The 27,531-nt window shown below is 41.6% G+C and overlaps 1 protein-coding gene across 1 annotated transcript in view; it reads right to left on the bottom strand.

Annotated features, from left to right (window-relative positions):
* LOC138370620 (uncharacterized) overlaps positions 1-27,531 on the bottom strand; it is a 270,501-nt gene that overhangs the window by 207,840 nt on the left and 35,130 nt on the right. The window lies entirely within an intron of this gene.

Below are 27,531 nucleotides of genomic sequence, written 5' to 3'. Positions count from 1 at the left end.
GGTCGGGGATTGAACGCCGACCTGCATGAAGCGAGACCGTCGCTCTACCGTCCAGCCCAAGTGGTTGGACAATGTAAAGAAAATAATTTAATAAGATGGAAAGAGGCAGAAAAAAGAAAAGAAATTAAAAAAGAGTAAGAAACAAAGAAAAGGGAAAAAGAGTGGTAAAGAGGGAGAGAGGAGGAATGAGAAGCACTAAAATTCCAAACCATAAAATATATGTTTAAGGATAAAAGCTTTCATGTAAGAAGAAAGCAAAATAGGATGACGAACGCGAGAGTTGAGAAGAGACAAATAAAATGGGAGAGAGTGACAGAGAAAGAGGAATGTGGACGATGATAGATAACACGCTGACGACCAAACGATAACATTGATGTAGGTGGAGGGAAAGAGATAGGAGGCGGCGGAACAAGAAATGGTACATGTAAGAGGCTGAGAGACAGTCAGAACGAGAGAGAGCAAAGAGATGATAACAACAGGATCCAATGGCACGATGATAAATATAAAAAGCAATGAGGGGACGATAAATCTAGGAAGCAGTGAGGGAATGATAAACACAGGAAGCAGTGAGGAGGACAATAAAGATTAGTGACCGTAACAGGATGATAAAGATAAGGTTCAGTGTGAGGATGATGGAGATAGTACATACAAAAAGAGACGGAAGAGAGAAAGTGAATAAAACAGTTACATTGAGAGTGACAAATAATTTTGCAATAATAATGAAACGCATAACTAATGTCAATCCCTCCAAAATAATCAGAGAAGAATGATATAAATTTACTGAACTCAGTATTGATTCCCCCACTGAATAATTAAAAAAAAGTCGCTTTAAATTTCGGTATTTCATGTAGAAACCACATTTTTCGTTTTATTTTTTTTAAATAAAATAAAATATATATAAAATAATAGGGGTGGTAGGAGAGAAAAAGATTAAAGTGTTCAGTGAGAATCCACAAGATCTTCTCTGAATACTCTTTATTTTATTCTTTGAGGCTGTGGGTCCCTACAATTGCACCAGAGGTGGTACCACTATTATAAATAAATAAATATATAAATAAATAAATAAATATTTATATATGAGTTTTCAGTCATCTATATATATATATATATATATATATATATATATATATATATATATATATATATATATATATATATATATATATATATATATATATATATATATATATGACTGAAAACTCACACCCCAGAAGTGACTCGAACCCATACTCCCAGGAGCAACACAACTGGTAACTACAGGACGCCTTAATCCGCTTGACCATCACGACCGGACATAAGGAAGTGATAGCCGAAGCTATGATTCGTGAATGAGGTGATTTGATAAAATGCTATGCCCAAGATTACCATCTGAGTGCCGGCGGGGAAGTGGTTCAAATAGCTTCGGCTATCACTTCCTTATGTCCGGTCGTGATGGTCAAGCGGATTAAGACGTCCTGTAGTTACCAGTTGCGTTGCTCCTGGGAGCATGGGTTTGAGTCACTTCTGGGGTGTGAGTTTTCAGTCGCATATAGTCCTGGGGACCATTCAGGCTTGTTCGCATATATATATATATATATATATATATATATATATGTCGTACCTAGTAGCCAGACCGCACTTTTCAGCCTACTATGCAAGGCCCGATTTGCCTAATAAGCTAAGTTTTCATGAAATAATTGTTTTTCGACTACCTAACCTACCTAACCTAACCTAACCTAACTTTTTCGGCTACCCAACCATACCTAACCTATAAAGATAGGTTAGGTTAGGTTAGGTAGGGTTGGTTATGTTCGGTCATATATCTACGTTAATTTTAACTTCAATAACAAAAAGTTGACCACATACATAATGAAATTGGTAGGTTTATCATTTCATCAGAAAAAAAATAGAGAAAATATATTAATTCATGAAAACTTGGCTTATTAGGCAAATCGGGCCTTGCATAGTAGGCCGAGAAGTGCGTTCTGGCTACTAGGTACGACATATATATATATATATATATATATATATATATATATATATATATATATATATATATATATATATATATATATATATATGTCGTACCTAGTAGCCAGAACGCACTTCTCAGCCTACTATGCAAGGCCCGATTTGCCTATATATATATATATATATATATATATATATATATATATATATATATATATATATATATATATATATATATATATATATATATATATATATATATATATTTATGTCGTACCTAGTAGCCAGAACGCACTTCTCAGCGTACTATGCAAGGCCCGATTTGCCTGATAAGCCAAGTTTTCATGAATTAATTGTTTTTCGACTACCTAACCTAACCTAACCTAACTTTTTCGGCTACCTAACCTATAAAGATAGGTTAGGTTAGGTAGGGTTGGTTAGGTTCGGTCATATATCTACGTTAATTTTAACTCCAATAAAAAAAAATTGACCTCATACATAATGAAATGGGTTGATTTATCATTTCATAAGAAAAAAATTAGAGAAAATATATTAATTCAGGAAAACTTGGCTTATTAGGCAAATCGGGCCTTGAATAGTAGGCCAAAAAGTGAGTTCTGGCTACTAGGTACGACATATATATATATATATATATGTCGTACCTAGTAGCCAGAACTCACTTCTCAGCCTACTATGCAAGGCCCGATTTGCCTAATAAGCCAAGTTTTCATGAATTAATTGTTTTTCGACTACCTAACCTACCTAACCTAACCTAACCTAACTTTTTCGGCTACCTAACCTAACCTAACCTATAAAGATAGGTTAGGTTAGGTTAGGTAGGGTTGGTTAGGTTCGGTCATATATCTACGTTAATTTTATCTCCAATAAAAAACAATTGACCTCATACTTAATGAAATGGGTAGCTTTATCATTTCATAAGACAAAAATTAGAGAAAATATATGAATTCAGGAAAACTTGGCTTATTAGGCAAATCGGGCCTTGCATAGTAGGCTGAGAAGTGCGTTCTGGCTACTAGGTACGACATATATATATATATATATATATATATATATATATATATATATATATATATATATATATATATATATATATATATATATATATATATGTCGTACCTAGTAGCCAGAACGCACTTGTCAGCCTACTATGCAAGGCCAAATTTGCCTAATAAGCCCAGTTTTCCTGAATTAATATATTTTCTCTAATTTTTTTCTTATGAAAAGATAAAGCTACCAGTTTCATTATGTATGAGGTCAATTTTTTTTTTATTTTAGTTAAAATTAATGTAGATATATGACCGAATGATATATGACTGCAGTGTGGAAACCTCACTGTCAGGAAAAGGGCGGAGGTTTCCACACTGCAGTCTACACAAAGGAAACAAACATAGGAATGTGCCTGAATGCCAACAGCGACTGCCCTGACAGGTACAAGAGGAGTGTTGTTAACGCATACGTCGACCGTGCTCTCAGCCACAGCTCAGAATGGAAGCAAGTCGACGAAGAACTCTGTAGGGTAAGGCAGGTCCTAGTCAATAACGGCTTCTCCAATGGTTTCATCGAAGACATCATAAGAAGGAAAGTGAAAAGCCATGCAACCTCCGAAGAGACAACTAACACAACACCTATACCCCCTATTAGACTATTTTACAGGAACTTCTTTTCCACAGCTCATAAAACAGAGGAAAGGGTCCTGAAAGATATTGTTAATAGAAACGTTATCCCTACAGACAAAAATCAGAGGATACAACTGACGATTTACTATAAAACCAGAAAAACGGCCAGCCTACTCATGAGAAACTCTCCAGACACAAAACAGAACGCTTTAAAAGAGACTAACGTCGTCTATGCCTTCAAATGCCCACTTGGGGACTGTAAGCTCCAAAAAAAACAGTATATAGGCAAGACAACAACATCTCTTTCTAGGCGTTTAACGATGCATAAACAACAGGGCTCCATTAAGGAACATATAATCTCTTCCCATAACCAAACCATCGCCAGAGAAATCCTAGTAAACAACACAGAAATCATCGATAGATACAGCGATAGCAGGCGGCTTGACGTTTGCGAGGCACTACACATCAAGAAGTCAACACCAGCAATCAACAGCCAATTATTGCACAACTATATTCTACCCACCTCAAGACTCCGCTCCAATATAGAAGCATCAAGAAATATGGACCAATAGGCTTTCTACAAACACTTCTATTCAATACCCATTGTTTCTGTTCTGTCTTGTGTTGATACTTTTAATACCCTATTAATATCCCCTAGTGTTCTGTCTTGTGTTAATGCCACATCACCCTTCCCACCTCACTCAAATGTAATGCCACATCACCCTTCCCACCTCACTCAAATGTAATGCCACATCACCCTTCCCACCTCACTCAAATGTAGATATAAAATCAGGGAAACGCAAGTTCTAATCAGTTGTGTATTTGTGAAGTCTTTGAAAATGTAATAAGTTTTACGAAACGCGCCCGTGTCGCGTCAGACTAGAAATAAAAATGAATTTTGGAGAAGTGATTTTTGATTTACCTCCAACAGTGAAGCGTAATGTACGAAAGATTGAGAAAATTCGTGTTAGAATTATTAATCTTACTTTTTCGGTCATATTTAATAATATATGTCTACAGGAAAGACTGCTACCAAAATATACTAATGTTAAAGTGTACGACCCAGCAGCAAGGAATCAAGCCTTCACGATAAAATATCGCCAGGATCTGATTCGTGATCAGATATACAAGGCAGAGAATGAAATCAAAGACAACAAAACGCAACTACTTCATGCTACAAACGAGTGGAGAAATAGCAACATCGACCATAGTATCCGTACCCGCATTGAACAACACCTCGACATCCTCACAGACCAACATCACCTCAGCACTGAAACAAGGATTATCAAGAAACTAACAACATTATATGGAGGACCTATGGCAATTCCACGACCAAGAGATGGCTTCCTGAACCTTGCAGGAATTAACCTCACTGAGGACCAAGTCACTCTCCTAAATCTGGGCATAAACTGTCATGTTATGTCCAGACCGAGTGAAATGGCCCGGAAAGTAGAGTTGGAAATTCTGTTGGACGACATATTCGACCTCGAGACACAAAAGAAGGTCACTACCAAAGATACCTTACAAGCAGAACTTATTGCAGAAGGAGGAAAGAATCGAGGCAACTACAGAAGCACCATACTGTCCCCCGAGCTTAAAGCGGCAGCTAAAAGCCTTCGTGAGAACAAGGAGATAGTTGTCAGGAGAGGTGACAAGTCGCCAATATATGTCATTCTTAAAAAAGACGAATATCTGGCGAAAATGAACATCATACTCTCTGACCAAACTAAGTTCCAAAGGGTAACGAAGGACACTACAGCCGAATTAAAAGCAAAGGTCAACAAACTGATCGAAACTGTGAACGCCAAGAAATCCGGACTCCACCTGCCAAAGATCATTGGGGAATATAAACCTGGATATGCGTATGGAAATGTCAAGACGCACAAGCCTGGAAACCCACTTCGGCCAATCATTAGCCAGATACCCACACCCACGTACAGACTGGCGAAGCGACTCAACGGCCTGCTGACTCCTTATGTTCCTTGCGCCTTCAGCCTGAAGTCTCCAAAGGAATTTGTGGACTTACTGCGGGGCGCACGGGCCACAGGGATAAGAGCCTCGTTGGACGTAGAATCGCTGTTTACCAACGTACCTGTGGACGAGACAATCGGAATGATAGCCGACAGAGTGTATCGTGATCCAGCCTGTACTCCTCTTGACATGCCAGAAAGTATTCTGAGGAAACTACTCCAAGCTTGTACTAAAGAGGCACCCTTCTTGAGCCCGGATGGGCACATGTATAAGCAAGTAGATGGGGTCGCCATGGGTTCTCCCCTAGGTGTCCTGTTTGCAAACTTCTACATGGGTACCATCGAGCAAAAAGTCTTAGTCGACATGAACTTGAAACCGGCCATATACTGCAGGTATGTTGACGACATTTTTACACAGGTACCTGATGTCAGACATCTGCAGGAGCTGAAGGAGGCATTTGAGCAGAGTTCCGTGCTGCGTTTCACTTACGAGACGGAAAAGGATGGGAAGCTGCCTTTTCTAGATGTAACAGTCATGGAAAAGGGCGGAGGTTTCCACACTGCAGTCTACACAAAGGAAACAAACATAGGAATGTGCCTAAATGCCAACAGCGACTGCCCTGACAGGTACAAGAGGAGTGTTGTTAACGCATACGTCGACCGTGCTCTCAGCCACAGCTCAGAATGGAAGCAAGTCGACGAAGAACTCTGTAGGGTAAGGCAGGTCCTAGTCAATAACGGCTTCTCCAATGGTTTCATCGAAGACATCATAAGAAGGAAAGTGAAAAGCCATGCAACCTCCGAAGAGACAACTAACACAACACCTATACCCCCTATTAGACTATTTTACAGGAACTTCTTTTCCACAGCTCATAAAACAGAGAAAAGGGTCCTGAAAGATATTGTTAATAGAAACGTTATCCCTACAGACAAAAATCAGAGGATACAACTGACGATTTACTATAAAACCAGAAAAACGGCCAGCCTACTCATGAGAAACTCTCCAGACACAAAACAGAACGCTTTAAAAGAGACTAACGTCGTCTATGCCTTCAAATGCCCACTTGGGGACTGTAAGCTCCAAAAAACCCAGTATATAGGCAAGACAACATCTCTTTCTAGGCGTTTAACGATGCATAAACAACAGGGCTCCATTAAGGAACATATAATCTCTTCCCATAACCAAACCATCGCCAGAGAAATCCTAGTAAACAACACAGAAATCATCGATAGATACAGCGATAGCAGGCGGCTTGACGTTTGCGAGGCACTACACATCAAGAAGTCAACACCAGCAATCAACAGCCAATTATTGCACAACTATATTCTACCCACCTCAAGACTCCGCTCCAATATAGAAGCATCAAGAAATATGGACCAATAGGCTTTCTACAAACACTTCTATTCAATACCCATTGTTTCTGTTCTGTCTTGTGTTGATACTTTTAATACCCTATTAATATCCCCTAGTGTTCTGTCTTGTGTTAATGCCACATCACCCTTCCCACCTCACTCAAATGTAATGCCACATCACCCTTCCCACCTCACTCAAATGTAATGCCACATCACCCTTCCCACCTCACTCAAATGTAATGCCACATCACCCTTCCCACCTCACTCAAATGTAGATATAAAATCAGGGAAACGCAAGTTCTAATCAGTTGTGTATTTGTGAAGTCTTTGAAAATGTAATAAGTTTTACGAAACGCGCCCGTGTCGCGTCAGACTAGAAATAAAAATGAATTTTGGAGAAGTGATTTTTTATTTACCTCCAACAGTGAAGCGTAATGTACGAAAGATTGAGAAAATTCGTGTTAGAATTATTAATCTTACTTTTTCGGTCATATTTAATAATATATGTCTACAGGAAAGACTGCTACCAAAATATACTAATATATATATATATATATATATATATATATATATATATATATATATATATATATATATATATATATATATATATATATATATATATATATATGTATATATATTTATATATATATATGTTGTACCTAGTAGCCAGAACTCACTTCTCAGCCTACTATGCAAGGCCCGATTTGCCTAATAAGCCAAGTTTTACTAAATTAATATATTTTCTCTAATTTTTTTCTTATGAAATGATAAAGCTACCCATTTGATTAAGTATGAGGTCAATTTTTTTTTATTGGAGTTAAAATTAACGTAGATATATGACCGAACCTAACTAACCCTACCTAACCTAGCCTAACCTATCTTTATAGGTTAGGTAGCCGAAAACGTTAGGTTAGGTTAGGTAGTCGAAAAAACATTAATTCGTGAAAACTAGGCTTATTAGGCAAATCGGGTCTTGCATAGTAGGCTGAGAAGTGAGTTCTGGCTACTAGGTACGACATATATATATATATATATATATATATATATATATATATATATATATATATATATATATATATATATAATCTTTGGACAGCACCCACCAGTGGGCCTCAAACCCAGAAAACACAACTACCTTCCAGTAACTGCCATAACTAGTACGCCTTAACCCACTACACCACTCAGACCCTTAAAAGAAGTAGAGACTTCGAGGTATATATACACCTCAAATATCCCCACTTCCCAAGAGCACTAGAATAGTGAGGGGTTACTATACGTTTTTCATCAAGCCACTGTTAATGTGGGAGAACTCGTGTCCATGCTATAAGCCTATACTTGTATAAACCACAAGTGAAGATTAACAATCTTGTTAATCTTCACTTGTGGTTTATGCAAGTATAGGCTTATATGTGTGTGTGTGTGTATATATATATATATATATATATATATATATATATATATATATATATATATATATATATATATATATATATATATATATATATATATATGCGAACAAGCCTGAATGGTCCCCAGGACTATATGCGAATGAAAACTCACACCCCAGAAGTGACTCGAACCCATACTCCCAGAAGCAACGCAACTGGTAACTACAGGGCGCCTTAATCCGCTTGACCATCACGGCCGTCAAAAGGAAGTGATAGCCGAGGCTATTTGAGCCACTTCCTTTTGACGGCCATGATGGTCAAGCGGATTAAGGCGCCCTGTAGTTACCAGTTGCGTTGCTTCTGGGAGTATGGGTTCGAGTCACTTCTGGGGTGTGAGTTTTCATTCGCATATAGTCCTGGGGACCATTCAGGCTTGTTCGCATTTGTGTTCCTCACGTGTGCCCCAAAGAATGAGGTGATTTGGTGAAATGCTATGCCCAAGATTACCATCCGAGTTGCCGTCGGGGAAGTGGCTCAAATAGCCTCGGCTATCACTTCCTTTTGACGGCCGTGATGGTCAAGCGGATTAAGGCGCCCTGTAGTTACCAGTTGCGTTGCTTCTGGGAGTATGGGTTCGAGTCACTTCTGGGGTGTGAGTTTTCATTCGCATATAGTCCTGGGGACCATTCAGGCTTGTTCGCATTTGTGTTCCTCACGTGTGCCCCAAAGAATGAGGTGATTTGGTGAAATGCTATGCCCAAGATTACCATCCGAGTTGCCGTCGGGGAAGTGGCTCAAATAGCCTCGGCTATCACTTCCTTTTGACGGCCGTGATGGTCAAGCGGATTAAGGCGCCCTGTAGTTACCAGTTGCGTTGCTTCTGGGAGTATGGGTTCGAGTCACTTCTGGGGTGTGAGTTTTCATTCGCATATAGTCCTGGGGACCATTCAGGCTTGTTCGCATTTGTGTTCCTCACGTGTGCCCCAAAGAATGAGGTGATTTGGTGAAATGCTATGCCCAAGATTACCATCCGAGTTGCCGTCGGGGAAGTGGCTCAAATAGCCTCGGCTATCACTTCCTTTTGACGGCCGTGATGGTCAAGCGGATTAAGGCGCCCTGTAGTTACCAGTTGCGTTGCTTCTGGGAGTATGGGTTCGAGTCACTTCTGGGGTGTGAGTTTTCATTCGCATATAGTCCTGGGGACCATTCAGGCTTTTTCGCATTTGTGTTCCTCACGTGTGCCCCAAAGAATGAGGTGATTTGGTGAAATGCTATGCCCAAGATTACCATCCGAGTTGCCGTCGGGGAAGTGGCTCAAATAGCCTCGGCTATCACTTCCTTTTGACGGCCGTGATGGTCAAGCGGATTAAGGCGCCCTGTAGTTACCAGTTGCGTTGCTTCTGGGAGTATGGGTTCGAGTCACTTCTGGGGTGTGAGTTTTCATTCGCATATAGTCCTGGGGACCATTCAGGCTTGTTCGCATTTGTGTTCCTCACGTGTGCCCCAAAGAATGAGGTGATTTGGTGAAATGCTATGCCCAAGATTACCATCCGAGTTGCCGTCGGGGAAGTGGCTCAAATAGCCTCGGCTATCACTTCCTTTTGACGGCCGTGATGGTCAAGCGGATTAAGGCGCCCTGTAGTTACCAGTTGCGTTGCTTCTGGGAGTATGGGTTCGAGTCACTTCTGGGGTGTGAGTTTTCATTCGCATATAGTCCTGGGGACCATTCAGGCTTGTTCGCATATATATATATATATATATATATATATATATATATATATATATATATATATATATATATATATATATATATATATATATATGTCGTACCTAGTAGCCAGAACTCACTTCTCAGCCTACTATTCAAGGCCCGATTTGCCTAATAAGCCAAGTTTTCCTGAATTAATATATTTACTATAATTTTTTTCTTATGAAATGATAAAGCAACCCTTTTCTCTATGTATGAGGTCAATTTTTTTTTATTGGAGTTAAAATTAACGTAGATATATGACAGAACCTAACCAACCCTACCTAACCTAACCTAACCTATATTTATAGGTAAGGTTAGGTTAGGTAGCCAAAAAAGCTAGGTTAGGTTAGGTTAGGTAGGTTAGGTAGACGAAAAAACATTAATTCATGAAAACTTGGCTTATTAGGCAAATCGGGCCTTGAATAGTAGGCTGAGAAGTGCGTTCTGGCTATTAGGTACGACATATATATATATATATATATATGTCGTACCTAGTAGCCAGAACTCACTTCTCAGCCTACTATTCAAGGCCCGATTTGCCTAATAAGCCAAGTTTTCCTGAATTAATATATTTACTATAATTTTTTTCTTATGAAATGATAAAGCAACCCTTTTCTCTATGTATGAGGTCAATTTTTTTTATTGGAGTTAAAATTAACGTAGATATATGACCGAACCTAACCAACCCTACCTAACCTAACCTAACCTATATTTATAGGTAAGGTTAGGTTAGGTAGCCAAAAAAAGCTAGGTTAGGTTAGGTTAGGTAGGTTAGGTAGACGAAAAAACATTAATTCATGAAAACTTGGCTTATTAGGCAAATCGGGCCTTGAATAGTAGGCTGAGAAGTGCGTTCTGGCTATTAGGTACGACATATATATATATATATATATATATATATATATATATATATATATATATATATATATATATATATATATATATATATATATATATATATATATACACACACACACATATAAGCCTATACTTGCATAAACCACAAGTGAAGATTAACAAGATTGTTAATCTTCACTTGTGGTTTATGCAAGTATAGGCTTATAGCATGGACACGAGTTCTCCCACATTAACAGTGGCTTGATGAAAAACGTATAGTAACCCCTCACTATTCTAGTGCTCTTGGGAAGTGGGGATATTTGAGGTGTATATATACCTCGAAGTCTCTACTTCTTTTAAGGGTCTGAGTGGTGTAGTGGGTTAAGGCGTACTAGTTATGGCAGTTACTGGAAGGTAGTTGTGTTTTCTGGGTTTGAGGCCCACTGGTGGGTGCTGTCCAAAGATTATATATATATATATATATATATATATATATATATATATATATATATATATATAAGTGCTCCTATATATGTCATATATAAGTATATAAGTGCTCCTTTTGGAAGGAATGCCATCGACGGGGTCCTCAGTAAGAAGATCACTGACCTGAAGAGGATGAACGAGAGGATTGAAGACATCGATGCTCATGATGCACTTTACCTCATCACCAGATGCTTGTCCCTCCCCAGGCTGACCTACTTTCTAAGATGTTCGCCATCTTTCAACAATATTAAATTAGAAGAGTATGACAGCTTGCTGAAATCAACACTAGAAAAAGCCCTCAATCTTTCCCTCAGCGACTCACAGTGGAAACAGGCCTCCCTTCCTGTCAGACTCGGGGGCTTTGGCGTGCGCACAGCAACACAAATTGCTGTACCAGCGTTCCTGTCCTCTTCAGTGGGGTCTGACAACTTGGTGAAGGAAATCCTACCTGAGCACCTAGTTCAACAGGCTGGGGTACATGATCCCAGCTTCACAGACTGCACAACCAAATGGGTCTCTCTCGCAGGACCAGCACCCCAACCACCGCCTTCTGAAGCCCATAAGCAATCCAGCTGGGATCGCCCCATTGCCGACCAAGAAGCTGCAACTTTGCTAGAAGCTGCGACAACACCACATGACACTGCCCGAATTAGAGCTGTAGCAGCTCCCCATGCAGGTGATTTCCTATTAGCAACCCCAATGTCAGCAACCGGCACCCGTCTCACACCGCAGGCCCTCCGAATTGCCGTGGCTCTCCGCCTAGCTGCCCCAATCCACACCGAATACAGGTGTATTTGCGGCGAGGCAGAGGCCGACAGATATGGTTGGCATGGCCTTCTTTGCCAACGGACGGGAGGATGGCATGCAAGACACGGCGAGGTTAATGACATTATTAAGAGAAGCCTTACCACAGCCGGTTGTCCAGCAGAGAGAGAGCCCCGTTACCTAATGTCCCGCAACTCGGATGAGCCTGTCGGTCGCCCAGACGGAATTACGGTGAACCCCTGGAAGAATGGTAGACAGTTGGTGTGGGACTACACTTGCGTTTCAACTTTAGCCAATACCTATGTTGACTTCAGTGCTACACAAGCAGGAGGAGCTGCCAATCACCGGGAAGCGGCCAAGTCACGTAAATACAGAGACCTTGAGCACCACTACAATTTTGTCCCCATTGCCTCAGAGACACTTGGTGCCTGGGGTAAAAGTGCTGCTAGCTTTTTGAAGGAGTTGGGGTCTAAGCTAATCGAAACAACTAGAGACCCTAGAGCTGCCAGTTTTCTTTTTCAGCGCCTTAGTGTGGCAATCCAGAGAGGAAATGCTCACTGCATCCACGGTTCCTGCCCGCCATCTGAGGAGCTGGAGGAGCTGTTCAACTTGTGACAAGCAGCCTTGTACCCTGCATGTAATAAATATTGTAACTTTTTTTGTGTAATGACATTTTCAAATAAAGTTAGATAAATATACACACTTAACAAAAGAATAGGGGTGGTAGGAGAGGAAAATATCAAAATGTTCAGTGAGGATCCACAAGGTCTTCTCTGAGTACTCTTTATTTTCTTCTCCGAGGCTATGGGTCCCTACACTTGCACCAGAGGTGGTACCCCTTCTATATAAATATATATATATATATATATATATATATATATATATATATATATATATATATATATATATATATATATATATATATATATATATATATATACATATATATTTATTAGTGTAGACTGGAAGCAGGTTTTCTTTTAAACATGTCTCATTGAATATGACGCATATTCAGTATTTACTATCTTCTGGTTTAGGGCTTCTATCCCTCTAACTATTTTCTTAGCATCAGGGCTTAGCTGGAAGAGGAGTTCTCCAAAACTAATTTTCGTTATTTCAAGGTAAAGAAAAAAGTGAATTACTATAGAATGTATTACACTTATTTATACAATTTGCACAACGTTTCGAACCTCCATGGTTCGTTCTCAAGTAAAATGAAATTACAGGACTCGTTGATTTATACCCGTACGGGGTCAGGTGATAAAGGTAAAAACAAGGGGGGATACATAGAGGATAAATGGGGGTGGATGCTCATAAGAACATAAGAATAAAGGTAACTGCAAAAGGCCCATTGGCCCATACGAGGCAGTTCCTATTATACAAAGATTAATCAGGTGTAATTGGCCTGTTATGTTGAACAGTGTCTTCTGTGTTGGAAGACAACACAGAAGACACTGACAGACAACAACATAAACATATGTTGTTAAATATGACCGAAAAATTTAGATTAATAATTTTAACACGAATTTTCTCAATATTTCTCCCGTTTCTTTTTCTTGTCGGTTATAATAGAAAAATTAGTTCTCCAAAATTCATTTTTATTTCTAGTCTGACGCGACGCTTGAACGCATTTCGTATTAACTTATTACATTTTCAAGGACTTTAGTTTACACATACAACTGTAACCTGAAAACACTAAACAGAGTCAGCTAATCCGTCATACTTATACTCGCATTTGGGTGAGGTGATATGGTGCAACAGTTTTGGATGAAGTGAACAAACTTGTAACAAATACAAGACAGAACACGAACCTATGGGTATTAGTTGGATATTAGAGCATAAGAATGGAAGTAACTGCAGAGGGACTAATGTCCCATACTTCCTCCTGATGCTTCTATATTGGTTCGGAGTCTTGAAGTGGGTAGAATATTATTGTGCATTAAATGGCTGCTGATTGCATAACTATATAGAACAAAGCATAGATAAAGCTATCCATAATGAAATGGATAGCTTTATCATTTCATAAGAAAAAAAAAGAAAAATATATAAATTCAGGAAAACTTGCCTTATTAGGCAAATCGGGCCTTGCATAGTAGGCCGAGTACTGCATTCTGGCTACTAGGTACAATATATATACGCCTGGGACATGTCAACGCTTGGCACATGTCAACACCTGGCACTTGTCAACACCTGGTACATGTAAAGGCCTGGCACTTGTCAAGGCCTGGCACTTGTCAAGGCCTGGCACTTGTCAAGGCCTGACACGTGTCAATGCCTGGAACTTGCCAACGCCTGGCACATGTCAAGGCCTGGCACTTGTCAATGCCTGGCACATGTCAATGCCTGGCACTTGTCAACGCCTGGAACTTGTCAACGCCAGGCACTGGTCAACGCCTGGCACTTGTCAATGTCTGGCACATGTCAATGCCTGGCACTTGTCAAGGCCTGGCACTTGTCAATGTCTGGCACTTGTCAATGCCTGGCACATGTCAATGCCTGGCACTTGTCAAGGCCTGGCACTTGTCAATGCCTGGCACATGTCAATGCCTGGCACTTGTCAACGCCTGGAACTTGTCAACTCCAGGCATTGGTCAACGCCTGGCACTGGTCAACGCCTGGCACTGGTCAACGCCTGGCACGTGTCAATGTCTGGCACATGTCAATGCCTGGCACTTGTCAATGCCTGGAACTTGTCAACGCCTGGCACTGGTCAACGCCTGGCACTGGTCAACGCCTGGCACTTGTCAATGCCTGGCACGTGTCAACGCCTGGCACTTGTCAAGGCCTGGCGCTTGTCAAGACCTGGCACTTGTCAATGCCTGGCACTTGTCAACACCTGGCACATGTAAACGCCTGGCACTTGTCAATGTCTGGCACTTGTCAAAGCCTGGAACTTGTCAACGCCTGGCACTGGTCAACGGCTGGCACTGGTCAACGCCTGGCACTGGTCAACGCCTGGCACTTGTCAATGCCTGGCACGTGTCAACGCCTGGCACTTGTCAAGGCCTGGCACATGTAAACGCCTGGCACTTGTCAATGTCTGGCACTTGTCAAAGCCTGGAACTTGTCAACGCCTGGCACTGGTCAACGCCTGGCACTTGTCAATGTCTGGCACTTGTCAAAGCCTGGAACTTGTCAACGCCTGGCACTGGTCAACGGCTGGCACTGGTCAACGCCTGGCACTGGTCAACGCCTGGCACTTGTCAAGGCCTGGTGCTCGACTTTCCTGATGCTTACTGATCTATTGTCTGATGTTTCACTGATTGTTTTATCACTTATTTTTCCTTATTTTCATATAGAGCGAGCTTTCTTATCCGTATCTACATAATACGTGTAAAACCCAGACAATAGTTAGTGAGGGAGGGAGGGAATTATTAGGGGAAAGGGCCAAGCCATTACGGCTATATTGCACTTGGAAGGGATCAGGATAAGGATTTGGGATGGGACGGGGAAAGGAATGGTACCCAACCACTTGGATGGTAGGGGATTGAACGCCGACGTGCATGAAGCTAGACCGTCGCTCAACGGCTAGACCGTTGTGTCCAGCCAAAATGGTTGAACACAATAATTAGTGAGAAAATCAAGACAATACTGAGAATGACCAGATAATAGTTGTTTAAATCATCATGTGATGATGACCGAATCCCCTAGTAACATTCATGATGACAACCGTATTCGTACCATGAAATGGTAGCAGGATATTTTTTCATGGGTCAAGGGAAACTCCGTTACATCTATATTTGCATCATACCGGTAAAACCCAGACAATATTTTTTTACATCTTCATATGATGATACCCGCATTATCCTGTGACTCGACAATTGGTGATACTTGCTGCCTAGGGGTTGAAGCCTCTGCTGCCAACAGAAAAAATTAATTTCAGGCAATGCATACCAAATCACACGTATGAATAAGAACAGCTTTAGTACAATTTTTTCCATTATATTTCTATATGAATATGCATACATTTAGGTACATTGTGCTGGTCGTTGAATAGGAAATCTTGAGAATTGGTTCGAAGGACTAAGCCTCCTAGCGTTCCTGAGGTATTTATATATTGGCTAACATAGAGGTGTACATGTCTAGAATCCAGGATAGAGTAAGTAGATTGTCTCCCTACACAGTGCTACATCAAGTACGCTAACTCGGACCGAAGTCATGTGTAGTACAAATCAACAAAATGTACTTTTCTCATTGATCAGACTTAGAAGTCAGAGCAAGTTTGGCATTATGTCAAAGGATATGTTGTCCACATTATCACATGAAAGTGGAGAAACATGTACAGACTGTGAACTTTTGGAGGCGATTACGTGTAAAGCACCCATCATAACAGTGTTGTTATGATGGGCACCACTTGATATCCTGCTCAGCACTTGTCTAATAAACCATCTCCTGCCCAGCACCTGTTTATAGAACTATCTCCCATCTGAGATTCTTTTACTGCCAATGTCACAGCAAGTTATATCTATCACCAAGATCCTTGTGCTGAGTTTATTTGTCTCTTATTGTGCACATGAATGCCTCAGAAAACTGTTGGTATTTGTTTAGATATCTAGCTGATTCTCAACTGTTGACTGACTACTGCACAAGTAGACCTACCTGGTTCGCAGTACCGACTGGCAATGCTTCCTGCCACTGTAACCAATCTGATTCTCGAGACTGCTTGCTGTATATCTAAATTTCAAGCTCACAATGAAATCGTAATTGCCTGATTTGTCTATGACAAAATATCAAGGCTCGAACCTTGATATTTGGTGGGAATATTTGATATTGGTGGGATCGAACTCGCATCTCTAATCTTACCAGAATCACACAATTCCTACTTAACCAAGATAAGCACAAAAGTATCAAAACCAGGATTCCATATAAAGAACCTATTTAAAACTTCAGTAGAACTTCAGCATCTGATTGTTGTTGTTGTTATAGATTCAGCTAAGAACAATAAGTTCCAGTAGCACGGGCTATGGTGAGCCCCAGCATCTGATACTTTGAGCTCATCGTGGTCAAGTGAACACTGTATGTTTCTGTGAAGACCAAACACGCAAGTTCGAACCAACCATACAGCCCCAATGTATCCCCACGTGAAATCTCATACAAATCCGTTCGGGTGAATATATTTTTATATTTTCAATGCGTTGATATCATGCACCAGTTATGTTTGGGGCGGCCATACACGAGCACCCACACAGTGATGGTGGCAGCCTCCCCTGCGGCTGAGGCAAGATAATAAGTGGAGAGAGAGAGAGACACTGCATCTTCCCACATTTCCTTAACAAAAAATCCAAAAACAAGTTGGTGTGTGTTGTGTGAGACCTGAGCCATTAGAGGTGTCACTGTGGGAGGAAGATTGGCATCCCTCACACAATTTAATGGATCTTCCCAGAAAACTCTGGTCATCCTCCTCTGTGGGTTTTCTTCAAGTTTTCTTCCATGTGACTGTAATTGTACGAGTGAGGGGGGAGGAGGAAAAGGAAAAAGAGGTGGGAGGGGGCAAGGAAGGAAGGAAGGAAGGAAGGAAGGAAGGAAGGAAGGAAGGAAGGAAGGACGGAGATGGGAGACGGAGACAAGAAATCGAGATAGAGAGGGTAGAAGAGGGATGGGAGAGAAGTATGAAGAGGGGAGGAGGCGGAAGAGGATGAAGGGATTAAGGATGGAAGAGGGAATTTGAAAGAGACGGAGAAATTAGAGAAAAACGTATAGTTGATGTTGAATGTCTTAGGCGAAAATACTTTAATTACGTATTACTAATATTGAATTCAAAATGTTACGTTCATATGCCATTGAAGTCATCACGTGCTGAGGCTGCGACACAAGCTTCCCATTGGTGTTCCGGCGCTGCGTCTCAACTACGACGATGAGAACTTGAATATCTGAGTCTTTACCTATAGGAGAGATCTACTTTATTGACTTTAAATTGAATATACATCTTGGATTTAAATTTACTTTAACTGATTATACATCTTCTCATGTTTTACTATTCACAAAGAGTACACCTTCACTCCACCCCTACACCTTGCGGTGGAGTGAAGGTGGAGTGAATATATATATATATATACATATATATATATATATATATATATATATATATATATATATATATATATATATATATATATTACTATATATATATATATATATATATATATATATATATATATATATATATATATTAGTATATTTTGGTAGCAGTCTTTCCTGTAGACATATATTATTAAATCTGACCGAAAAAGTAAGATTAATAATTCTAACACGAATTTTCTCAATCTTTCGTACATTTCTTTTCACTGTTGGAGGTAATTCAAAAATCAATTCTCCAAAATTCATTTTTATTTCTAGTCTGACGCGACACTTGAGCGCGTTTCGTAAAACTTATTACATTTTCAAAGACTTTACACATACACAACTGAATAGAACTAACATATCTCCGATTTGTTTATATCTACATTTGAGTGAGGTGGCTGGGGTGAGGTGGTATTTAATAGGGTATTAATTTCATCAACACAAGACAGAACACGAAACAATGGGTATTGAAATGGAAGTGATTGTAGAAAGCCTATTGGTCCATATTTCTTGATACTTCTATATTGGAGCGGAGTCTTGAGGTGGGTAGAATATAGTTGTGCATTAATTGGCTGTTGATTGCTGGTGTTGACTTCTTAATGTGCAGTGACTCACAAACGTCAAGCCGTCTGCTATCGCTGTATCTATCGATGATTTCTGTGTTGTTTACTAGGATTTCTCTGGAGATGGTTTGGTTGTGGGAAGAGATTATATGTTCCTTAATGGAGCCCTGTTGCTTATGCATCGTTAAACGCCTAGAAAGAGATGTTGTTGTCTTGCCTATATACTGGGTTTTTTGGAGCTTACAGTCCCCATGTGGGCATTTGAAGGCATAGACGACGTTGGTCTCTTTCAAAGCGTTCTGCTTTGTGTCTGGAGAGTTTCTCATGAGTAGGCTGGCCGTTTTTCTGGTTTTATAGTAAATCGTCAGTTGTATCCTCTGATTTTTGTCTGTAGGGATAACGTTCCTATTAACAATATCTTTCAGGACCCTTTCCTCCGTTTTATGAGCTGTGGAAAAGAAGTTCCTGTAAAATAGTCTAATAGGGGGTATAGGTGTTGAGTTAGTTGTCTCTTCAGAGGTTGCATGGCGTTTCACTTTCCTTCTTGTGATGTCTTCGACGAAATCATTGGAGAAGCCGTTGTTGACTAGAACCTGCTTTACCCTACAGAGTTCTTCGTCGACTTGCTTCCATTCTGAGCTGTGGCTGAGAGCACGGTCGACATATGCGTTAACAACACTCCTCTTGTACCTGTCTGGGCAGTCGCTGTTGGCATTTAGGCACATTCCTATGCTCGTTTCCTTAGTGTAGACTGCAGTGTGGAAACCTCCGCTCTTTTCCATGACTGTTACATCTAGAAAGGGCAGCTTCCCATCCTTTTCCATCTCGTAAGTGAAACGCAGCACGGAACTCTGCTCAAATGCCTCCTTCAGCTCCTGCAGATGTCTGACATCAGGTACCTGTGTAAAAATGTCGTCAACATACCTGCAGTATATGGCCGGTTTCAAGTTCATGTCGACTAAGACTTTTTGCTCGATGGTACCCATGTAGAAGTTTGCAAACAGGACACCTAGGGGAGAACCCATGGCGACCCCATCTACTTGCTTATACATGTGCCCATCCGGGCTCAAGAAGGGTGCCTCTTTAGTACAGGCTTGGAGTAGTTTCCTCAGAATATTTTCTGGTATGTCAAGAGGAGTACAGGCTGGATCACGATACAGTCTGTCGGCTATCATCCCGATTGTCTCGTCCACAGGTACGTTGGTAAACAGCGATTCTACGTCCAACGAGGCTCTTATCCCTGTGGCCCGTGTGCCCCGCAGTAAGTCAACAAATTCCTTTGGAGACTTCAGGCTCAAGGCGCAGGGAACATAAGGAGTCAGCAGGCCGTTGAGTCGCTTCGCCAGTCTATACGTGGGTGTGGGTATCTGGCTAATGATTAGCCGAAGTGGGTTTCCAGTCTTGTGTGTCTTGACATTTCCATACGCATATCCAGGTTTATATTCCCCAATGATCTTTGGCAGGTGGAGTCCGGATTTCTTGGCGTTCACAGTTTCGATCAGTTTGTTGACCTTTGCTTTCAATTATCAATCCCAGTATATAGGCAAGACAACAACATCTCTTTCTAGGCGTTTAACGATGCATAAGCAACAGGGCTCCATTAAGGAACATATAATCTCTTCCCACAACCAAACCATCGCCAGAGAAATCCTAGTAAAAAACACAGAAATCATCGATAGATACAGCGATAGCAGACGGCTTGACGTTTGCGAGGCACTGCACATTAAGAAGTCAACACCAGCAATCAACAGCCAATTAATGCACAACTATATTCTACCCACCTCAAGACTCCGCTCCAATATAGAAGCATCAAGAAATATGGATTAATAGGCTTCCTACAATCACTTCCATTTCAATACCCATTGTTTCGTGTTCTGTCTTGTGTTGATGAAATTAATACCCTATTAAATACCACCTCACCCCAGCCACCTCACTCAAATGTAGATATAAACAAATCGGAGATATGTAAGTTCTATTCAGTTGTGTATGTGTAAAATCTTTGAAAATGTAATAAGTTTTACGAAACACGCTCAAGTGTCGCGTCAGACTAGAAATAAAAATTAATTTTGGAGAATTGATTTTTGAATTACCTCCAACAGTGAAAAGAAATGTACGAAAGATTGAGAAAATTCGTTTTAGAATTATTAATCTTACTTTTTCGGCCATATTTAATAATATATATATATATATATATATATATATATATATATATATATATATATATATATATATATATGTCGTACCTAGTAGCCAGAACGCACTTCTCAGCCTACTATGCAAGGCCCGATTTGCCTAATAAGCCAAGTTTTCATGAGTATATATATATATATATATATATATATATATATATATATATATATATATATATATATATATATATATATATATATATATATATGTATATATATATATGTCGTACCTAATAGCCAGAACGCACTTCTCAGCCTACTATTCAAGGCCCGATTTGCCTAATAAGCCAAGTTTTCATGAATTAATGTTTTTTCGTCTACCTAACCTACCTAACCTAACCTAACCTAGCTTTTTTTGGCTACCTAACCTAACCTTACCTATATATATAGGTTAGGTTAGGTTAGGTAGGGTTGGTTAGGTTCGGTCATATATCTACATTAATTTTAACTCCAATAAAAAAAAATTGACCTCATACATAGAGAAAAGGGTTGCTTTATCATTTCATAAACAAAAAATTATTTTAAATATATTAATTCAGGAAAACTTGGCTTATTAGGCAAATCGGGCCTTGAATAGTAGGCTGAGAAGTGAGTTCTGGCTACTAGGTACGACATATATATATATATATATGTCGTACCTTGTAGCTAGAACGCACTTCTCATCCTACTATGCAAGGCCCGAAAAAAAAAAAAAAATATTTATATATATATATATATATATATATATATATATATATATATATATATATATATATATATATATATATATATATATATTTTTTTTTTTTTTTTTTAATATATAGGGAAGGGAGTACCACCTCTGGCTGGAAGAAGGAGGACCCATAGCCTCGGAGGAAACCACACATAACGCATTGGAGGGAATGTGGGTCCCCTCCAATACAGTTTCTGTGTGCTTTTCTCCTACCACCCCCTTCCCTTTTTTTTTTTTTTTTTTTTCCTTTATTGTGTATTTAAAGGTTACAAAACATACAAGACAACTGCCTAAAGGTTATGGATCTCTTGAAGCTCCTCCGCTTCTGGACAGGAACCGAGGACGCAGCAAGCATTTCCCCTCTGGATCGCCTCACTGAGACGCTGAAATAAAAAACTGGAAGCCCTTGGGTCTCTGGTGACGTCAATGAGCTTGGACCCCAATTCCTTGAGAAATCCCAAGGCACTCTTGCCCAGGGGCCATGCGTCTCAGACGCTATGGGAACAAAGAGGTATTGACCTTCCAGTAGCCTGTACTTGAGTGATTTTGCTGTTTCCCTGTGGATGGCCGCCCCACCTGCGTGATCAGCTCCGAAGTGTACATAGGTGTCAGCCAGGGTGGATACACATGTGTAGTCCCACACCAACTGTCTACCCTCCTTCCATGAGTATATGGTGATGCCATCAGGGCGAAGTGCTGGGAAATCCGGGTTTTGGACCCCTAGGATGCGAGGTTCTCTCTCCGCTGGGCACCCAGCTGAGACGAGGCTTCTCTTGATGATGTCATTGACCTCGTTGTGTCTTGCATGCCAGCCCTTTGTGCTTCCGCAATGAAACCCATGCAGTCCGTATTGGTCTGGTTCCACCCTGTTGCAAATACACTTGTATTCAGTGTGAATTGGGGCACCAAGGCGGAGGGCCACTGCTACACGAAGGGATTCTGGATCTAGGCGCGTGCCCATTGCAGACATGGGTACTGCCAGGAGGAAGTCTCCTGCATGGGGGGCACGCACTGCTCTGAGGCGGGCTTTCTCCTTGTCTGATGTTGCGACGCTTAGCATGGCATCAGCTACTTTTTCCACTAGAGGGTGGTCCCAGCCGGACTGTTTATGTTGTTTTGTTGGCTCTATAATGGTTGCTGGGGCTGCAAGAACATTCCACTGATTTGAACATTCAGTGAAAGCAGGATCGTGTATTCCTGCTGAATCTCTCAGGGTTGCAGGTAAAATATCTCTGACGAGGTCGTGCGATGCATGAGAGGAGGAAAGGAAGGCTGGTAGAGCAATTTGGGAGGCTGTGCGGACACCAAGGCCGCCGAGTCTTACAGGAAGGGTTGCTTGCTCCCACTGAGAGTCGTCCAATGGCAGGTTCAGGACTTTCACCAGCATGGACCTCAGAAGGGTGTCATACACATTTAACTTAGGGCTGCTGTAGGATGGAGAACATCTCAGAAAGTAGGTCAACTTAGGGAGAGACAGGCATCTTGTAAGGAGAAAGAGAGCATCATGGGCATCAATCTTGTCAATCCTGTCCTGCATTCTCTTTAGGTCAGTGATTTTTGCAGCCAGGACCTCCTCGATTGCTCGTGGGCCAATGGGGGCACCCAGGAGAGTGCAGTCCGGTGGCTCAACAACGAGAATGTCTGGAAGAGCATTTTGTATTTGCCCAGTGATGTCTGGGTTGCGGGAGATTATTTCACATTTGGATGCATTGAGAATGAGGCCTAAGGCTGCTCCCTGCTCCTGGATTTTCCTTATATCCCCCAAAATGGTTTCCGGAGTTCCAGCTAGAGTGCCATCATCCAGGTACCAGATGTTTAGCTCGCTTGTCAGACTATCAGTGACCTCTTTGATAGCTAGACAGAAAAGGAGGGGGGCTAAGGGGTCACCTTGTTGGACACCTTCACAGGAGTTTATTTCATGCTCCCCAAAAAGAAGCTTAGAGTCCCCACTGTAGCACGATCGGATGAATGGGTAAAGGGGACGGAAATGGTTGTGTACAGCCCTGAGGACAGCATCTCGTCTGACTTGATTGAAGGCATTTTTGAAGTCAAGCTTTACTAGTGCCTTCTGGTCCGGGAGATCAACAATGTAAGCCCGTGCTGCATGTGCTGCAGCTTCACAACCTAGTGGAATCCCAAACCCGAGCTGATGAGGTTTCAGCAAGGTGGCTGCTTCCTGGCTGATAGATCTCACTGCAGCCTTAGCTACAAGGCGTCGGAGGGTGTTGCCAACGGCAATGGGCCTGATACCCCTATCCTTCTTCTTTAGAGCACAGAGTGCTGCTCCATAAAAGACAGGCCTGATGTCCTCAGGGATGCCGCCAGCCAAACATATGTTGGAGAATCTGGTAAGTTCCACTAGAAGGTCCTTTGCAGCATCTCCAAGCACCGGGTTCAGCATTTGTTTGATGTGCTGGGGTCTTAGGCCTGTAAAGCCCCCTGCTGAACCTGTTGGGAAAGACATGGCTGCTTTGTACACCTCAGATTCTCGAACAGTCAAGGGTTCTATGCCAGCATTGTTTTCCTGGGGATCCCTGCTGCTGTCGGGGGCTCTGGGTGGGTGTTTGTCTTGAAGAGCCTCTGCTGTCGTGGCATTCCTGGGGGCAATAGTGTCATCGCTGGTCATGATTCTGATGGCACCTGTGGTATTGCCCTCTTCTATTTTCCTGGTGATCTGTGCTCTCATTTTGTGGTTCTCAGATGAGTTATTGTTGGTCGTCCTGCGGCTGGTGTTCTTGGCACGAGGAGGGAGGCGGACCAGGTTGTCTGCTCTGGGGAATTCATTAAGAGCTCTGATTACAGAGGTTGCTAATGACTTGTCTCTCCTGGGCGGTAATGCTAGGCATGCATTCCCAAATAGAAGGAGATTGTGCCATGCTCCAATGGTTCTAGGAGCATTGTTGACCTTTGTCAGCAGACTGGTGAGTTTGGCTGCTGCTTGATGACGGGCAGCCTTGGGGATGTGGGGCAAGGTCCTGGTGGACGTCGCTTTGATTGCTTCAAGCAGATTATCTGCTGAAATGAAGTTGAGGGAGGTATTGTTCCTCGCTCCTGCAGCAGGTTGTCCATCATCACTGCCCCGGGGCAGGCGCCTAGACCCTAGACAACCACCTGAATTGAGAGAATGATAGCGGACAGTTCCATTTGAATTGAGACGATACCGTCTGTCACACACTTGACAGTTTCCTCTTGGGTGGCCATCTTCTTGGCTGGAAAGAGGCTGTGTGTCAGGTGCGACATGTGCCATGCCTAGATGTGATGACGCCTGGCTGCCCACTGAGTGCACCCTCTCCTTCCCAGGTGGAGAGTAACACGGCAAGCATTACCCTCCTGGGGGAGTTGGGCATGGCCTGGGCACCGTGTGTGGGTTGGCTGTGTGTTGATGGGCGGCTGGCTGGGTCGGGCGCTGGTAGCGGGGAGGGAGAAGATGGCGGGCAGGGGTGGTGGAGGGGGGGGGCACACGAGGGAGGCTGCCGTCACACTTGTTACACACTATCAAACACTCGGGGAAATCACTAGTGCACTTTGTTTTTAACACTACACTCACCGATTTGCTTATGAACGCACTAACTTTCCACTAACATCACTGTAGGCAGCTCGAGAGCCTCCCCCATCACTCCCCCCTTCCCCCCGTACCCCGCCTTGGGGGCTGGTGGGTGGCGGCACTGAGACGGCGGCGACCCTCCCCTCACCCTCACCCATACACTGTACCTGCCTCGCCATACACAAAGCTCAGACAACGCACCTTTCAACGTTCATAGTGTTGGAATGAAGGAGATACGGTTCTTCTTGTCACCCCCGGGGCCTTCAGCAGGTATTCATACCTACACAGGTCAAGTCTTGGCTGGCTCAGGCATCGTGATCCTCGTTGAAATTGGTTCAAGTGTAGGACCTTGCTCACCACGTGTCCGTCCCCCTCCTCCGTCCTCAATATATATATATATATATATATATATATATATATATATATATATATATATATATGTGTGTGTGTGTGTGTGTGTGTGTGTGGAGGAGATGCAGTGTGTGTGTGTGTGGCAAACGTTTTCTCTTAAACGACGCAAGACACATTGTGGTGGTAGGGAGCAGCCGTGCAGGTAATGTGAGTCTTGCTGTGCCGTCCATTCTGGTGGAGATGGAGATGACAAGTGCCTCTCCTCCAGCCCTCACCTTGCAGTCTTGGCATAACTAGCTTCACAGCGTGAAGCAGCTTCGCTTGGGTCTAGTTATCTGACGCGGTTTCACTTCCTTAGAGTGAGAGGGAGGTTGGAGCCCAGCGGGATCCACCTTCCATTGACCATCAGGCCGGCTATGGTGCTTCCATAGTGGGTTACTATGTATTCCTTACGTACGTGTGTTCCTATGATCTTACCTAGTCGTGAGAGGAAGGTGTTGACTGAGCGAGGCGGTATTTCCTGGTTATGTGCAATCGACTCCTATATAACATCATCAATGTAAGTGTTTAAATAATAAATATGTTAAGTGGTTTGAGATCTAAACATTTAAAATTACTAAAGATAATGAAAATAATTAATAATGAAAGCCGTAGTAGTATTAATAAAAATACTTATAATAATAACAATAATGGTAACAATAGTAATCATTACAATTCTGTTAATAATGATAATCATAATTAATATATAATTTTAATGTCACTCGTTAATTTTTTAATAAGTTTTATATATATGGAATGTAAAATTTCTTGTATGTCTCGCCCTCTCATTAACACCTCGCTAACTTCCCTCATTCCTGCTGGAGTTTGGCAACATCTCTCCTCACCAACGCTCTCCTCACCAACGCTCTCCTCACAAACGCTCTCCTCACCAACGCTCTCCTCACCAACGCTCTCCTCACCAACGTTTCCCTCACCCAAAGTTTGCTAATTTTCGAAAATACTTCAAAAGCCTCTCGCTCATATAGCTGAAATTTCCACAAATTCTGCATCTGTTTCGTAAAATCGTTACCAGCTCGTTGACAACTCGTTAACTAATTTTTTGGCATCTGTCAATCAGACTCATTCATTCGTTTCTTTGATAATCCCTGAAGTTCTGGTTCCACAGATAGTTCACATTGCTAACACCTCGTTATCTCTAACACTTCGTTATCTCTAACATTTCGTTATCTCTAACACCTCGTTATCTATAACACCTCGTTATCTGTAACACATCGTTATCTCTATATCCTCGTTTTCTCTAACACCTCGTTATTTCTAAATCCTCGTTTTCTCTAACACCTCGTTATCTCTAAATCCTCGTTTTTCTAACACCTCGTTTTCTCTATACCCTCGTTTTCTCTAACACCTCGTTATCTCTAACTCTTCGTTATTTCTAACACCTCATTATCTCTAACACTTCGTTATCTCTAACACTTCGTTATCTCTAACACCTCGTTATCTCTAACACCTCGTTATCTCCAACACTTTGTTACCTCTAATACCTCGTTATCTCTTACACCTCGTTATCTCTGACATCTCGTTTTCTCTAACACCTCGTTATCTCTAACACCTCGTTATCTCTAAAACCTCGTTATCTCTAACACCTCGTTATATATAACACCTCGTTATATCTAACACCTCGTTATCTCGAACACCTCGTTATCTCTAACACTTCGTTATCTCTAGCACATCGTTATCTCTAACACCTCGTTATCTCTAACACCTCATTATCTCTTACACCTCGTTATGTCGAACACTTCGTTATCTCTAACACTATTGAAAGCTCTGAGATTCAGAAGAAGGTGACGCAAGACAAGACACTTAAGCAACAAAGAGGAGACAGTGGTGAGGATCTTGGTCTTCCTCAGCCTCACCACCTCTATGACAGTTGTTATTCTTGGCAGAGCGAGTTGAACTATTCTTGAAATATTCAA

The sequence above is a fragment of the Procambarus clarkii genome, chromosome 4 (genome assembly GCF_040958095.1).
Source record: "Procambarus clarkii isolate CNS0578487 chromosome 4, FALCON_Pclarkii_2.0, whole genome shotgun sequence".
Taxonomy (NCBI): domain Eukaryota; kingdom Metazoa; phylum Arthropoda; class Malacostraca; order Decapoda; family Cambaridae; genus Procambarus; species Procambarus clarkii.
The sequence above is the reverse complement of the archived record's forward strand: the minus strand, read 5'-3'. Positions and strand labels throughout refer to the sequence as shown.